Here is an 18,186-nt window from a genome sequence, read left to right as displayed (position 1 = left end):
TTAATTAAATGAAAGGAAGAAAGAGCTTTCGTATGTGTTTTACACACAGAATAAAACCCTGCAGCTTTTCTGTAAGGGAAAATTCATCTCAGGCTGATGTGAGTTTTGCCATAATTGCAGAATCAAACCTATGTTTACATTTCTTTGCACATCTGAGTCTATATTTCATGTTCAAGTAAAGTTCCACTGAATATGAAGAATGGGATTCCGTCCATGTAGGAAGCTTCCAGTCCTCGGTGGTTACCCAAATGGTCGTTTTTCCCCATCATTTTAGAAGAATAATCATTTTGGAAAGCAGCAGCCATGAAAACAAGCAAACAAACAAAAATTAAAATACATGAGAATGTAATTTTCATGATGTTTTTTCCAAGATGTTTCACCACCACCTGAGAGTTTTGGTCTAGAAGAAATGATATTGAAGAAGCCAGTAGGGAATAAAGTGCAGCTCAGAGCAAATTATGAGCTGAAGTTTCCAGGAAGCGCCTGTGATTTGTTTAATATTTTAACTTGAGTTGTAAGAGAGAAAACAGGAAGTTTAGTTAACTTGCAACAGAACAAAAATGTTTTTATCAGTAAAAAACCTAAAAGATTCTGTATTTTCTAAAATTTCTGAGATGTTGTAAGAGACAAAGGACAAACCAAGGTAGGCCACCTCAAGCAGTGGAAGTGTGATAGGGGTAAATATAGCTGGCTGATGTAGCCCAGTGTGAAACGTTGATTTGGGACCACAAATCTAATGGGACTTTTCTCTTAGTCAGCACTTGACTGACAATGGAGACCAAACCTTTTTACTGAGAGATCCCACCTTAGTTTGTGCTTTTTCCTTATTTAGTCCCATTCTTGCCCTAGAGATATGAAATGTCAGTCCTTCCCCACTTCAAGGTCTAGATGTCTCAGTGGCCCTGGATAGTCTTCCTGCAGATGTGAAACAGAGACTCTCCCTCATCCCAACTCTATCCACATCTCATAATAAACATGTCCTGGCTGGACCAAGAAGGAAGACAACCAGAGAAGCACGGGGTTCCTCTGTACAGAACTAGCCAGGTCTGAGCCTGATTGCTAACAGCCTTAGGAACATTGTCAGGGGCACTTATTTTTTTGGTAGACCTGCATAAGTGCTATATTAAGCCCTAACTCCAGTTTTCTTCCATCAGGGCTAAATTAGGGAGTTCAGTTGCTCTCAGGTAGGGGTAGTGGGTTGAAAAATGAAGGACATTTATCTCAGAATTTCCATATAGTTTTCCTTTCAGGAGAGGCAACAAGTCTGGATGCACCAAAGGGGTGACCTGGCTGAAGTAATGTGCTTGAGCATTGCTGTAAACTCGTATTTACTAGCCTTTGCTACCATTTCAGAGCTCAGACTGTCTCTTGGCACTGGTGGAATGAAAGGCTTCTGCCAGATGGTCAGAAGCAGCACAACAAGAATGTAGCATCCTCTCCCTAGCAGGGATCACCAGAAAGAGAATCATCTTGGTTTACAGAAGTCTTCTGGAATATATGGCATTTTTTGTAGCTGACGATGTCAGTCATCTAGCTCACATGTTGACCTTGATCATCAGGAATAACAGATCACTGCCTGGATCCTGTGATCTGGGCTTTGGCTCAGCTCCTTCTATAAACAGCCCCGGAGAGACACAAACTGAATAACCCTACTGGACTGAGTAGTACTCACTGTGCTACCTAGAAGCCCTGAACACTGAACAGTGATGAACTGCAGAGTAACATTACTTGACTTTAGACTTTATGTCCCTGACATTTGGAAATTACTTCACTTAAATAATAGTACTTTTGTTGAGGGAGCTCATGCAATTTAAAAAACTAACGGAATACAAGTGACATCCAGCTGTCACAGAAAGTGGTGGAGTACAGTGGCAGAGTACAGGACTTTCTCTAGCAAAATGTTAAAATGACTGAAACACCTGAGTGACATCTATTCTGCTGCCAGTGAACTGGCATGGCAAGTATTTGTTGGACCTGCAGCCTTGGCAACGCATATAGCCAAACCTGTCAGGCGGGAGGGAGCAAAAGGGGCATCGATGAAGAGAGACCAAGAAAGCTGTACTGGTGCCTTCCAGCAGTCATCATGGTGGAAACAACTGGCTCCAAGCAGTGTTTGAGAAGGTTAAAATAACAGGTGAGAACAAGAATGAAGGGCAGCCTATAAGAACAGCCAAGTGGCTTGGAGGGTGTAAGAGATCAGAGGACGGTTTGGGAAAGGATAGACTGAAAAAGTGTATGGATGGTCCAGCTGTATTTGTCCACAGAGAGGGATTCAATCACATATCCCTAGTGACATTACTAAAATCATGGGTCTTTTTCCGCACACCTCATTTTCAGACATTGCAGTCCAGACGGGCACTTGGTGCTGCTTATTTCCTTTTATCTGGCTGCCGTTTTGAGGAGCTATGCCATGTCAGTGAGACCCACACTGCTGGGCCTGGGGCTCTGTGCCTCACTAGTGTCTGCACGTGTGACATTAAACCAGCATCACAGGTATTCCATCCCTGCAGGCTGGAACCAGAGTTATTCAGGTGACATTTCACTTTCAAACCCCAGTAATATTGCTGGGCAGACTGAAAGCAGAATGTGGTTTGCAAATATGGGCCCTACTCTGTTTTCCTTTACATCAATGGCAAAACTGCCTTTAACTTTTGTATTTGTAGTACCTGAACCTTAACAACCTGCTGAGCTCCGTATAATCAGCTCATGGCAATGAAAGGCTTGTTCAGCACATCTGGAAAACAATTCACTGGAACAGTTTGGTAGCACTTCATAATCTCATTGAGCTCTATTCCCTGCATTTTCTCCTGTGGTCAGTTGGGAAACAACTGGATGTGAGGAAAAAGGTACCTTTTTCTTTTCTTCTGTCTAATACACCGTGCATTAAACTTATCACCTTATTTCAAGGAGAACTGTGCTCCACATGAGATTGACTCTTGGGACCCTAAGTCCCCACTTAGTGGCTGAGGAGATGCTTCTAACTACAATGGAGACTAAATTACTTGCTGTTCTCAGAGAAGCAGGTGCCTGCAAACACTCCTCTACGCACAAGAGAGAGGTTATTGAGAGGACAACTAGCAATAATGGAGCTACTTGTGGACTGCAGCTGGCTGATGTAGTCATGTGAAGTTTTTTGTTCTATGCCTTTCTGATTTCCAGCAGCACTAGCATTTTCTCCTCTCAAAGCTAATAATAATAATACTAATAATAATACTAATAATAATATTAAAAGCTTTCAGTACAACAGAGGTGTTATTTTTCTGCTCTTACAACAGAGGGCTGAACATGCAGAGTGTAGCAGGTTATGAGTAAGGAAGCTGCATGAGCACACAGAAGTGCTGTCTATCATGGCCTGAGCGAAAGCTGCCAAGTGTTTCTCTTCCTTCAAGTGACACTTCTCTCCAAGAAAAGACTGAAAAACATACAACATTTAGAGGAGGATAAGGGAAGAAAATGCGTTTGCTATTTGAAGTAAGTGGTTTAGACTGGCTGTGAAAGGTATCCAAATGAAAGGGAGCTTCCATAACTTGCAACTAGTTATCAGATTTCCATTGAACTCATATGCTCTGAAAAAATGTTTGAGGATGCACAGAACTATGGCTATGCAAGACATCTGTTTTGGAAGAATTTTAATCCTTCTGGAATACCAGGATCTTGCTGGGAACTGAAAATCCCAGCACCCAAGTTCCTTGCTGTGGTGTCTGCTTTGGGCTGGGTAGTAGCAGATAATTTCCAGTCCATTCCAAAACTGCTGAGTCTAGACCCTGACTTAGGGAGACTCTGTGTGGAAACACTAGTCAGCCCTGGCTGTGTTCCTGTTTCAGGATGGAAGAAAGGAAAGCTGCATGAATCCAAGAGACTGAATAAAGGTTTCCCTTTAATGTGCGTTTTTGCAGTGTGTCAGGGGTCTAAGTGACCCATACCATTCGGCATTTGCCATACCAGCAGATAAGCTGGGCTGTTCTCACCAAGACCTTAATCATGAACTGCAGGGATCCTAAACACTGTGTATCTTGCATGAGCGTATCCATAGGTCAGAAAACACTATTCTTAGTCTGATCTCATTGAACACTGAATTCCTGCAACCATAGACATGACCACGTCCATCAATTCACTGAAGTTTCCTGGAATAAGTGGTGGTTGAGAAAGAAACTGTACTTTTAGAATTACTTTAGAAATAAATCTACTTTGTTCTTCATTGCTTTTTATGACTTCATTAATGGTCAGATGAACAATTAAATAAGATCAGAAATGAGGATGTAAAAAGAAGGAGGCTCCAACCAAGGAGGGGAAGTATTGATTTTTGTGGCTTCTCACAACGTGAGGATGGGTCACGATGAGTCACTTTATTGTCTATGTACAATAATGAGTGCAATAGGAACATGACCCTGAGAGAATACCATGAGAAACTGGAAGAAAAAGAGGAGACATTAAGATCAAAGGCAAAGGTGATACAAAAGTAGAGATGGAAGGAATGGATGTGGAAATATTAGAAGAAGAAAGGGGAAAAATGAACTGGAAATGCTGCAGAAGCAGTAAATTAAGGACAGGATTTTCAAAAGTGTCTCACTGTCCTAAAAAGTTGTAATTACTTTCTCATTGATGCTGGCAACAGAAATAAGTAGAGGTGGCAGAGTAAAGCTAGCAATGAGCACTTAAAAAAAAATCTCACCTTAGAGTTACATTGCTTTCTTACAACTTCTGCTGCAACAATGACGTCAAGCAAAACTCATGGCTACTAAATTACAGCCAGTGTCCACTTAGATGTTCTGGAAAACCTCAGATGTCTGGCATTAAGACACCCAGCGGCAATTACAACACAGGAACTTTTTGAGGTCCTCGGAGGCTGGTTAGAAAACTCGCTTGTTTTAAATAATGTAAAAATATACATTATTGTGGAGCTTAAAAAAACCTTTCTCAGAATAATTAAAATGAAGTCGCTGCATTTACAAACAGCTTAGGCTTCTATGCACTCCTTCATCACTCAGGTTTCCTAAGTGCAGCACTTAGTAGAAGTGCCAAGTTTACGTCTCTGCGGACTGGGCTTCTCCCTGTTTATCAGAGTCTGATCAGAGAGGAGGGAGCGGCACCGGCGCTTCCCAGTGCTGCCCTGCCAGCAAGCCCCAGCCCTGACCTGGAGGGACCATCACTGGGCGTGAGAAGGCAGCTCAGGCTCCACACCTTTGAAACCTTTGGCATCTTTGCTGAGCCTAATGAGAAAGAAGCCAGTACTGCCAATGATGTTTGTGATGTGTCCTTTTATCCACAGGACACTATCGCTGTTCATTTCATTTCACATTTTGCATAAGTGATTGAATAACTTGCTAATGGCAACTATTTTGGTCACTACTACCTCAAACAGGGTTCATCCCAGTGGTTTAGTATCTCACTTTTAATCCCTGGACTCAAATATGCTGCAAGGAGTTTAGCGTTCTAATCCATTTGCATTTCCACAAGGAACAAATTTTAACTCTAGCAAATGAAATATTTAGACGTGTTGGAAAGCTCAGATTCTTATGTTTATTAGTTCAGAATGCAACAGTTATTAGCTAGAGAGAAGCACAACTGCAATCAAAAAGAACTAAATAAATCCCACCTACACAGATTTCTCACACTGGGCTCCGGGCATGACTCACTGGTTATGTATTAGGCATTGTGGGTGGGTACTCTAATTTGTATGTGTTCCATTGTTTAGATGTGTTTTGTATGCGCTAATTCTGACTTTCTGTTTTGGCAAAATCTTACCAAAAAAACCCCAAAACACCACCCTCTTGGGTCACAGTCATGAAACGCAGCTGCATTACCTCACCTGCCTATCTTGGGATCAGGGTGGGTTCCACAGGGGAAAGGGATCAGTGCTTGCTTGGGCTCCCAGGAGAAGCCCACTGTCTGCAGCTGCAGCAGCTACCTGGCCACGGATGGGTCTTTGCAACATCTTACCCGCTGCACGGAGAATCACTTTGCATGCTTTTCAGGCCAGATTTCCAAGACCAGAAGAATATTATTTTTGTGCTTTAAAGCATTCACATGAGAAATAAGACAGCCTGTAGTTTGCACTGCATTTCTGAGCTCAGTCTAAAAGGCTAACAGACAAGAATATATGAAACGTTAAACGGAGAGGACTTATAAGACTGAAGTAAAGGGGCATCCTTCCAAAATGTTGTAATGACAGTGCATGCCTAGGCACAAAAAGCAAATTATTAGAAAAGGTCATAAGAAAATGATTTGAATTTAAAGTATTTTCTTATCATAGAACTATCAATGACCATCTTCATTTGTGGAGCATAAATTATAATTAACAATTAAAATATTAATTGTATACATTATACAATATATGCATTATAAATACATAAATATAATATCTTTTTTCTGTTAAGAGTAAGGTAGTTTTCATGGCACTTGTCAATATGAAGTGAGAAAGACAAATAGGAGAGCAGGAAGAATGAAGTGTGTTGATGACTAGAAAAATATTGCAATATATCTGGGAATCTGACTAGAGCTGCTAACCATTCTGGTCGCTCTGGAAAAATGTAAGGCTCTCTCCTGCATTCACCTGAATACGTGTCTCCATGATAGCCTAATGCATGTCTCCAGATGCATTCTCAGGAAAGCTCTCCTGGCTCTACTGTGAAGTTTTGCAGGCACCGTCGGCTGTGTGAACTGCCGCAACCATCACAGCTGAGGAGTAAGTGTACAGTGGGTAAAACAGACCCGTGTAACTGTGGTAGCTATCACACCATCACTGGGTGGCAGAGGAGGAAAAGGTTGGCTTGCTTTCAGGAGTTCATGCACAGCCTATCAAAACATAAGCAAAGTGACCAGATGAGTCAAAAACCTCCTGCAGAACAGAAAGAGCTGGCAAAAAAACCAGGTGTGAAGTGATGCCCAAATGAAGGCCCAAATGACCCTGTCCCATGCACACTTGGGCTGCATCTCTGAGCTTCCCACACCACTGTAGCCTTGTGTCCCCCTGGATGCCTCAAACTTCCGTGAGACGCCACAGCTGCAGCTGACCTCGCCAGCATTCCTGACACTACTGATGCCCAGTTTTGCGGGAGACAGAAGCTAAATCAAAATCTTAAGCCTTAATATTCCACAGCTAATATAAGGAGGTACTCAACACACCAACATTTCTTGCTTCCCTTGTTTACTTCACTTACAAAATATGCAACTTCCTTGACCTTAAGTACACTCCTTAGGAGTGTTCAGGCTGAAAGGGGCTCCGCATCAGCCAAAAATAAGCATGGTTGACCTTAATAACTACCTTCCTTCAATCACAAGGGAAACACCAATGTTGCACCATTGTGTGCATCACTTTTCCTTAACGCCTACATTTGCAGTGAAAGAACTGTGCAAGTTAACCCTTTCACTGCTGTTACCCATGCAAAAGCTTACAGATTTGAGCAGGCTCCTTAACAGTCTTTCAGGTTTATTTTCAAGGGGATACTTGTGGGATAATTCAGGTCATTCAAATTTGCCACTACAACAGAAAATGACACTCATGCCTCTTCCCACTATTTGTTGAAGTATAAAACAGCGCTCAACTTTACAGTAGCAGTCTCCTGTTTAACAAGTATTTAAATGAATGGCTCAGTAGGTTTTACCAAGCACACTTGGCGGCACTAGGGATGCACAGCTCAGAGACTAAAGAGCAAACAGCTCTTGCTGGCGCTGCTGAGGCAAACAACAGGTAGACAGGGCAGAGTGATGCTGCCATCCCTTGTGTGCTGCAAAAGGGGCTTGCTGGCAGGTTGTCTGCAAGGAAACAGAGGAAAGTGCAGAATCATAAAGCCAGGGAGACTCTATGGCCTGAGTGAATCTATGAGAGGAACAGCAGACTTCCATCTCACTCTTTTTGAAACACACATCTAAAGAAAGAAGCTGTCTTATTGCTCAGACGCCCCCCAAAGTAGCTGGGAATGAAATGCTGCCCTTTATGTTGCTGCCCCCTATTAACTGAGGGCACTGGCTTCTGAACCGGTCCCTGTATTGCACTAAATAGGCAGGGGAAGGTGGACCTTAGGCCAAAAGGGATGACAAATTTTGGCTTGTCAGGGTGAGAGTTTTCCATGTTTCTCACTTTCACATCCAGTGTGATTTCTGTGAATTCTATGAAATTATGCCAGATTTAAAAGAGGTGCAACTCACAGCAGAATTTCGTCTTTACTACTTAATACTGATTTTTCTTAATTAATTCATTATGTCAGGACCAAAAGCATGCTGGGTGTCTATAACATTCTCATTTACATTTCTGTTTCTTATAATTTTATTTCATATTGCTAAAACATTTCCTGTAATTGGACCTCTGGATACCTATTGACTTTCCATAAAACTGGCTGAAAACTACCACTCTGTTCTTCTTATATTTTCACTGGTATTTATTCAACTGTAGGTTCCTTAATGTTTTAACTGATTGCAGCACCTCATACATATGAATGGCTCTCAGGCAGAAAACATTCTTCCAATGATATTTCATATCAAGGAGGTTACTGCACTGAGATGAGATCAGCAGCCTTGTTAGAGGCATATGGAATTCAATTAAATGCAAAATATGTAGCACTGTACTAATTGTCTGCATTGCAGGGAGAGAGCACAGCATCCACTTGATGTAAATAAAAAGAGCAGTAAAGTGTCAAAAGCAGACCAGTCCAAATTAAGATAAAGTGTTGGAATTTATGGAACTGACATGACATGCAGCACTATACTAACACTAAATGGGTACGGTCAATTATTGCATTCATCAATATACATTCTGCACAACTCACTACCTAAACAATTTGCCATTCAACATCCCAGAAGGCAGAGCGAGATTTTTATTCCATATCACTATGACAAACTTAAGCTGCTGAGAAATAAAGGGCTATATTTGGGAAAACAGCCATTGATTCTGGCTGTCTCTGGGTTAGTTTGATGCTTTTTTGGTCAGATATTAGCAGTTCTGGGTACTAAGAATTCCTCTTTAAGTTGCTGGAAGCAAACCTCACAGGATACTGAGAACTGAATGAGACTCCAGAACTCTTGGCCACATGGTTTGAACTTGTAAGATAGCAGAAACTATGAGTGGACTTGTGTTTAGCTCATTTTGCAGTCAGATGAGACTGGAGGCTGTTTAAAATCAAGCTGCAGTAAGCTTCTTACCACTTGTTGTGCAGAACTAGAAATAAAATTCTGTTTGCCTACCGCCTTACCATGCCATTCAAAATGTTGTCGGGTTAAATTGTCTGTGTAGTTGTCTGATTAAAATACATTAGAACCTTTGTGCAAGAGGAAAAAAACAATCTTTAAAGGTGTATTTTTAAAATCACTCTTGCCTTTTGATTTCAGTTTCCATGGACTGAGGCATTGTTGCTTCTGGTTTGGCTTATCATGTAAGGCTTCTCATGACAACTTGTAGCCTTGATGGTTCAAAAGATGGAAACTCTATGTAACAGGGCACCAGAATTCACATTTCACAGAGGATTTCGCTGGGAAATTGACATACATGACTTCACTGTCTCATGCCTCTCAATCAAGAGAGAATTGCTTCCAACCCGTAAAAGAGAAATAAAGTGCTCGGCTGCCAATGAAATTCTTTTGTTGACTCATACATGACAGGTAACTTGGATTAGATTGCTCATTATGATTTGAAGGATGTATTGTGGTAATACCTTTAAGCTCACTGAATGGTTGATAAACTTTGAGGTTAAGAAGTTCACTATTATCTCATGCACTGTGAGGGGGGAGAAAGTGCACTGATGGAGACCTGCTGGCCTCATTATGGTGCCGCAGGGTGAGCCTGCCTTCCCTGGGGTGCTGTCGAAGCTCGCTGGCCTGCATTTGCCTGGCGTGGTGGTTCAGCACGGCCATGATCCCCTGTGCTGTGCTCGCTGCTGCTGGGGACACGGAGGCCTGGCTCAGTGTTCGGCTGAGAGCTACTTCTGCTGCCCCGCTGCAGGAGGGATGCTGGGGAGAGGAGTGTGGGGGTCAGGCTGCTGGGGAAAGTGCTCTGAAAGATTGGCTGTCTGTGGTTAAAAAAATAGGAGTAATGTTTGCTTTTGGAGCTTTGGCAATGAGTGCTGAGTTATACTCTCTTTTAGGTATTAAGTCTTAACCAATAAATGATGACGGATACCTAAAAGAGAGAGATGGAAACCACACATGGTAATTTTGATAATGAACCCTTCTCTCTCTTGCTTTCAGATCAGCTCTTTTGGAAACTGTGTTACAGAGTTTTTGGCTACCCATTCAAACTCAGCATTTTTAACAATACCATTTCCTCTCATGAGGCACCAGCAGCTCATACTAGAAACCATTTGGCTAGTAACTTGAGGCTATGACTAAGAGAGCCTTGGTCACAGCTCCTGGGCTAACTGCAGCTCTTATCCTTCCTGCCTTCCAGCTGCATCTGCTCAAACCTTAACCAACATCTACTCCCTTGAGGTGGCATCAGGCAAAGCCATGGCTTGTACCCTTTTCTTGTTACATGTGACTGCCTCAGTAACCTGACTTACCTTCAGCATCTATGGTTTTAGGTGCCATGACAAAGGCAGTCAGGAAACAAAACCGACTTTCTAAACCAGAGAAATAAAAACATGAGAGAGAAAAGTCTGCATGTCTGCCTTGTCCTAGAGCTTTATGGTTCCCTAGAGAGGGCCCCAAATCTCTCTGCAAGATGTCCTTCTAAGACCCCTCAGCAGCTGTCTCCCCCTCCATCTCATAAAAGAGATTTTCTAAGTATTCAGCAATCTTTCAAAATCTAGGTTTTCAACTAAGCGATACGTGTCATACTTTATTACTAGAGTCAAAAAACCCCATGATGTAGCTCTCCAGCTTTGCTTACAATCCTTTCAAGCATAAACCAGTGTTTGTGTCTCTGGAGATAACCATGCTGGATCCCCAACCACTCTTCCAGCAGCCCCTGTTGCATTCAATGGCACACAGGCATAAACCAAGCACCATGATAACCTCTGTGATATACTGAATCCAGTTCATGGATAAATTACGTTATTATATTGTATAATGTTGATTATTACAAGTCAGTTTCATATCTGCTGAAACACTCTCTTGGACAATAGATATAGAAGACCCTAAAAAGTTGCTAAGATTGTTAACTAAGGCATTAAAGACAATGTGGCATTACACAGAGTAAAAGAAAATTGAACAGGCAAAAGTATATGGATTTAGAGAAGGAAAAAGTGAAGACAGAGAACCAGTTACTTACATAGGGAATCTGAAATTTAACTCCATCACTTGCAATGATGCTACCAGAGAAAATGTATTGGCTTGCATACATAGAGACAGCAATTTTTCTGTTGGTACATCAAACCAGTAAAATATTGAATTGTTTCATTTTTTTTTCTTAAATAAATGAGAAGCTTGGAATTCACTACCAACAAACTTCAGCTATTTGTTTTTGCTTGCCATATGAAAGATACCATCTGTCTTAACAAACTAAAAGCAATCCATATAAAATCTTGAAAATGCCAAAGGAAATAGCAGCGTGTCCTTCCATGATGTTAAGTGAATGAAGAAATCATCTGCTTGAGGAGATAGATTGCAAATAATCACATTTCATAGCTTTACTTACAAGCCTTGGCTGTCCTCACATACTTTGCTCTGGTAGACTCTGGGGCTTCAGCATGGGGCCCTGCTAGATGACCCCTGGCTAGTTAGAGATCCTGCCCAACAGAAAGGGAACATGAGAAGCAGTTTCTGAAATGACTTCAACGCCAACTGCCTCTTGCCTTTCCCGTTTCTCTGTGTAGTCTACAGATGCACACTACTACAGCTTTTTAAAATGCTTTTCTCTTCCTTGCTCCATCGGAAATAAAAGCAACAGAGAGAACCAGGAGACCTGGCTGCAGAGAAAGGGCTGAGAAGGACAGGAAGCCAAAGGAAAATACACAAGCCTTTCCCTGTATCATTCAGTTCGGTATTATCAGCATAAGTAAAGCATACAGAGAAAGTAATGCCATTCATGAGTTGACTGCTTCCCCTTACATCCTCACCTGCAATATTTCTAGTCTTGGTTAGCAGGCTTTAGGGAAATGTTTCTGTTTTCACAAAGGCTATTGTGTTCTGCTCACTGGGCATGTGCAGTACCTTCTGGCTTGCCTCACTCCTGGTAAACCCGCGTGTTTCCTTTGTGCGTGACAAAGGTGGAAAGGAGCCTGCCCAGGGACCGGGCTGTCCCGCTGACCTGCCGGTGCCACCAGCAGCACAAACCTTTTTCCCTGTGAGCCGGCTTCCAGAGATCAGCTCTTTGCCAAGCCATTTGCTGTGGCCACACACTGCCTCTGGAGCTTAATTATACCCTTCATCACACAAAAGCAGCTAATTCATGCTATAAATCATATCCCGACATGCAAACTTCTGGCGTCTCATTTTATTTCGGTGAAATTATTTAATGCAAATGACTTTGAGGTGAGGAACTCTTTTATGTTGTTGATGTTTAGAGAAAGATTAATAGATTATTTGTTACTGGTTTAATAAATGCACTTCACAAACTGCAATCAGCTGTCTCCTATTCATTTCACAGCTCCTAATTGGCTCAGAGTACAGGTTCTACTTCCAGTCTGAAGCACCAAGCTTATGTTTATTAAAACATAATTACCTTAATGTAATTGTTTTGAATTATTACATCTCCATTAAGTAGGACATAGTTAAAACAAATAAAAACATTCCTTGATCAGGGCTGATTTTCTAACTAATTATGGAAATGACCACAGGAAAAAATCCCCAAACCCCACACGTCATATTAGGTTGCTTTCCTCATATGATTTAATCACAGTCTTTGTACCCACATTAGGGCTGTACTTAAAAACTATTTTTTTCACCTATAGTTTCTGCATCACTCCACAAACTTCAAACATACAAAGTTTGCTATTTTAGGGGCAGGAGTTCAGGGTCTGCCCGTTGTTCAGAAGACTAATAGCAAAGACTGAACAAAGCAAATGTCTTCTAGTTTTGTGTCACCAAACTTCAGGCTCAGACTGACATCAGAAACCTCAAATTTGTGAAGAGTATTCAGCAAGGAGAGTTTAAGTATATCAGTACATCAGGGTTTCCAAAAGCCAAAATTGGTTCCAAATGTGCGTTTTGCAGTTTTCTCCTATCTTTAATAATGTACTTGCAGAGGCCAAATCTGTAATGGATTGGCAGGAAGGGGGAAGAAGAGATGATGATCAACTAGGCTAGAGTTTAAACTTTTTAAAAATTGGCTTGCAATGGTGCAGTTTGAACTCATTTCTAATTTCCAGGAAACTTGTCTGACCAAATTCGGTTGTTTTACATAAATTCCATCTTCCAGTTAGGCTGTATTTGAAGGTGTGGATGAATTTTCACTTGCACAAAACCTCAGGAGTAAGATTCAGAAGCCAACCTGTCTTATTCCTGTGATGGATCCAGATCACTGAGACTTCCAGTGCTCTCGGTTTCTCTGGATAGAGATATCCACCCAAAGAGAGCGAGTACCTTCACTTAAAACATTTTTTGCTGTCATTTTACTACAATCCTTGCTCTTCTCCACCCCTCAAAGCTACAGAAGAAAACTAATTTTACTCTTCCTATACCCCTCTTGGAAGAAGCTCTCCCAAAATCACACTAGTGTTCAAGGCATTTTAGATATTAGATGGGTTCTTCACATTGCAGAGACAATAAGTATTGGGCCAGAAAAGCAGACTTGTCAGAAAGAACAGCATCACAAATTCAGGGGATCTGAGATTAGTATGATGTGGCTTGCAGCCTTCAATAGGGACACCAAACAGAGATCCCAGTTCCAGCCTAGATTTCTTTTCCTGGGTCCTCTGCTCACACTGGAGATGGCGCTAGATTGCACTGCTGTGAAGCTGGGTGTGTGAAGCAGTACAAACTGTTGTGATTTCTACCCTGCTGGTGCTCCCAATTTAACTATAAATCTCTCAGCATTCAGTTTTTTAATTAAAATGACAGGTCCTAGATGTACATCTGCTTGCAGCCCTCATGGGTATGGAGAAGAGCTTTGAATACTGATGTGAGAGCCACCTTAAAGTATAAGAGTGAAATAATTTTTAAAAGCAAATAAAAAGAAACCCATGTTTGTTTTTATTAAATCTCATGATCATTAAGTGAGTCCCATGATTTTTCAAGACCTGATTCATGTGTTTTGAACATAAGGGTGGAGTCAAAGAACAACTATGAATTAGGTCTCCCAGGTCGTGCCGTCAACTGAGCTGTGTAACAACCTCAGCTGCGCGGCCCCTGTGCACATCTGGGAAGCCGAGGGATGGCTTGGTGTAACTTAAGACTAAGCCATAAGACTTATATAGAGACCAAAAAAGGAGGGTCAGCAAAAGAGGGATCAGCACTTAAACCAAGTTGCAGGAACAGTCTCTTTGGCAGGGGTTACAGCAGCAGGGTGCTCCTTGGATGGAGTGCTGGCAGCATGGCACAGGCTTGGAAGGAAGTTCTTTGTGAAGGGAGTTTGCAAGACTGAAAGGGCAGTGAAAGGGCAGTCCTCTGTGCTCACCACTGCCACAGCAGCAGTGTGGGATTTCCAGGGTGCCTCCCTCCCATTCCCACAGACATTCGAGAGACAGCGTGTTTAGAAACTGCAGCTGCCCCACCAGACCCATAGCCCTTGCAGTGCAAGAACTGATTTCCATGTTTATGCACCTCTCTAAGTTATTACCATCGAGAAAGCAGAAAGATTCAATCCTGATCTGGTTTGTGAATTACAGTTTTGTTTTTCTAATCAACTGGTTTCTGTTTCTCCATTCTCTAATTCTTGCCTAGATGTGTCTGTTTTGCTCTTCTGTTTTACCTTCTTAGTTGCTGATAGTTTAAGCTTTGTAGCTAAGGAATGGTCTTCCTTACTCAGCATGTGTATGAGCACATGCCTCGAGTGAGGCTGCTAAGCACTACCGTAATACCAACAAATTGTAGTATTCTCTGCTCTATAAACTGCAGTGCAATTTTGCAGCTGCAATAACCGAAGTCTTATTTAATATGGGTGATTTCTGCCATTGCTGTCACTTCACAAAATAAGTAGCTCTAGCACTAGATACTCGAGGCAGGCCTTACACCAGTGACACCCACATGTCCTCTTGTGGCAAGTGAAGTCCCTTATGGCTACAGCCTGGAGCCCTTTTCTGCACTGAAAAAACATGGGTCTGAAGGAACATCCATATAATTAGTCACATCACAGCAGAGAGGCTACAGTACTCTGGCAAAGGTGGCAGCTGGCAGCAAATGACTTCTAAAACACTTCATTAAACTTGGTCCTGCTCTAATTTTGAGTGGCCATGAGGAAAGAGGTTGGCTGAGAGAAATATGTCGGCTCAGTGACCTGACCTAGGTGATCTATGGCAGCTCGCTGGCCTGAGGTTTTACATCCCTATCCACACATTATAGTGCTCATATTTTCAGGAAGCTCTTCAAAGCTTTTAAGGAAGATTTAATGCACCACCAGAAGGGATTTTCTAATACCATTTTCTGTCTATTCATTCACACCCTCTTATCTTCCCTTTCTCGTTTGCCTGTGAAGGCGGGGGAGGCTGGTAGATGCAGAGAGTGGTGCGTGGTGGGCTGGAAGGAGCAATGGAGTTGCCCTTTGTGACGTGTTCAGGAAAGACCTGTTGGCTTCCTGCTGGCTGCAGCACGAGGGCCATGGCAGGGCAGCAGAGGGAAGTGACACAGCAGTGGAAGCGGCACTGGGATGGGGTGAATCAGGGGAGCTGCCTGCCAAATCCAGGTTGCTTCCACAATATGGCCAGTGAACACTAGGTACAACCACAGCTCTACTCACCGGCTCCTGAACAATGGATGGTCAGTGGATATGGTGCAGGATGACAGGAGATGAGAGGAAGAGCTGAAGAGGCTTTGCAGCCCTGCTGGTGGGGCAATGGCCAACCCTCTGACATGGAACCCCATCTTAATTAGGTGAAATCTATCTAGATTAGACTACTCTGCTAGTTAAAGAAGCAGTTTATCCCCTGTGTGAACCTCATGGACCACCTTCCAAATGATTTCTTCTATCTGTCCTAAATGCAGCAACAATGACTCTTTTTCCAAAGAAGCTGTAAAATTGTACACTTCATAAAGACCCATATCACTCTTGAACGGGGATGGTAAAATCTTCGCCAAGGTATATACAAATAGCCTAGCACCTTTTCTGACATCCATTATCCACACTGACCAGTCAGGGCAACCCCTCCAGACTCAGGCCAATAATAACATAAGGAGGTTATTAAATATTATTCATTACCTTCAGTGGAACAAAATATAAGACTAATTCGCAGTCTTGGTTCCAAGAAAACATTTGATAGGATCCCAAGGGATTTTTTTGTTCTTTACTTTAGAGGTTTTTAATTTTGGCTCCAAGTTTAGATCATGGATAAAAATGTTTTTCCAGCAAACTATGCCTTGGTGATAACAACTCAAAATCCCTCACACCTTACCTCCTGATGTGAGAAGAATGAGGCAAGAATGCCTCCTCTCCTCTCACTATGTGTGCCATCCTAGTCACCCTCACCAGGTTGTAAGTGAACAACTGGGAGGCAGCAGTACAAGAAATTGTTCTTTCAAATTGTCTTGGAAAAGTAACTCAGCTCTTCCCAAAGCATTTCCCACTTACTCGTGTCACAGCTAGGACTCAAAACCAATCTACCATAAATCAGTAGCAATTTCTATTGGCCCATTTTATTAAAAGTATATATAACCAGTGAATTCTTATGTGAAATCAGTTCGAAATATTTTAGTGTAAAGAGTCTAGTCTATATTCCAAGAAAATATACCAAGTCCATTTAAAAAAACACTGAATGCATACATCTGGTAAAAAACTTTCTAAGAACATTTGGTCTTATATTCTTCTCAAACACAAGCGCTTTTTTTAACCCTTGCTCCTTCACCCATTCAAAACCACAGATAAAACCATGAAACAAAGCAGAGAATTTCTGTGCAAAGCCAACCATCAAGATAAAGTGTTCTCAAAGGAACAACATTTTCTACTTTCTCATTAAGTTAAAAAAAAAAAAAAGAAAGAAAAGAAGAAGAAATGAGGCAAGGCCATTTTGAGTGGTAAAACCCTGCCCACCAAGTAATTTTTTGCACCTTCCATTACCAGCATTTTCCTCTTCCAAAATAAAATGCCCCTTCTCACTTGTGAAAACCTCAGTGAAATAACTGGGAGACTGGTGAAGCACTTGATCCTGCAAATGCAAATTAACAGCAGCAGCTCACACAAATGAAGCTCCTTAGAGCTGGGACATGTGCTGGCACATCCTGCACTCACTGCACCTTACACCCGGAAGCCACAGCTCCAACTGCATGTTAAAAAGATCCTTAGCTTATACATTCCTTTTAAATAACAGCAAAACAAAAAATGTTATGGCCTAAATGCTAATGGAGCCCATCATCTACAAACAAAAGAAAACAGAGGCTTTTCTTAGCTGGTACTGTTCACCTCAGTAACATTTTTAAGAAAAATAGGGGAATGAATGTCCTCAATATATGTTGCCCAGTATCTTGAGGACCTTTGCAGCACTATTTTTGGAGCATAGATGCCCACAAGAGGTGCAATGGAGGGCTTGGACTGCCAGACTCACCACCCCCCTGCAAACCTGCAGAGTTACAGGAAGGGATTGAAGACAGAAAGCTGCCTTGGAGACTGTGCACTGACTGTAAGGCTAGCTCCACCCCAGCTGACCATACTATTCCATTACTGGAAACAGGTACTAAACTGGCACTTGAAGAAACTAGAGCCATCTTATGCTGCTTCTTAATCAATTTGTATCAGTCATGGAAATTCCAAGTATGGGTGAGGTGAATGATCCAGTGCATGGCTTCAGGCCTGAGTGGTCATGATTAAGGCAACATTTTATTACCTATTAACTTGATTTTGATGATCCTGGGAAGTATGTATACATGAAATTATTGATATAATGGATTCTTTCTAAGGTTCACTAGTTAACATATGCTGACATATTCCAGCAGTGACAGAATAAGTATGTGCATGGAGACATTTCAGAGGATGAAAAGACAGCAGCACTATCTACTTAGATCTTGGCTTCATAAGAAATGTGACTGGATGTAACACTTCCAATACTACAACATGGTTTATTCTCCTAAGCCCGTTAAACAAGAAATGTTTGAAACTGCTGCAGAGTTCAGACAATTTATTTTAACTGCCTAAATGTTAGGCACCATGTTTTAATTTGTCCGTTTAGGCTG

Source organism: Caloenas nicobarica, chromosome 2, assembly GCF_036013445.1.
Source record: "Caloenas nicobarica isolate bCalNic1 chromosome 2, bCalNic1.hap1, whole genome shotgun sequence".
Classification (NCBI taxonomy): domain Eukaryota; kingdom Metazoa; phylum Chordata; class Aves; order Columbiformes; family Columbidae; genus Caloenas; species Caloenas nicobarica.
The sequence above is the reverse complement of the archived record's forward strand: the minus strand, read 5'-3'. Positions refer to the sequence as shown.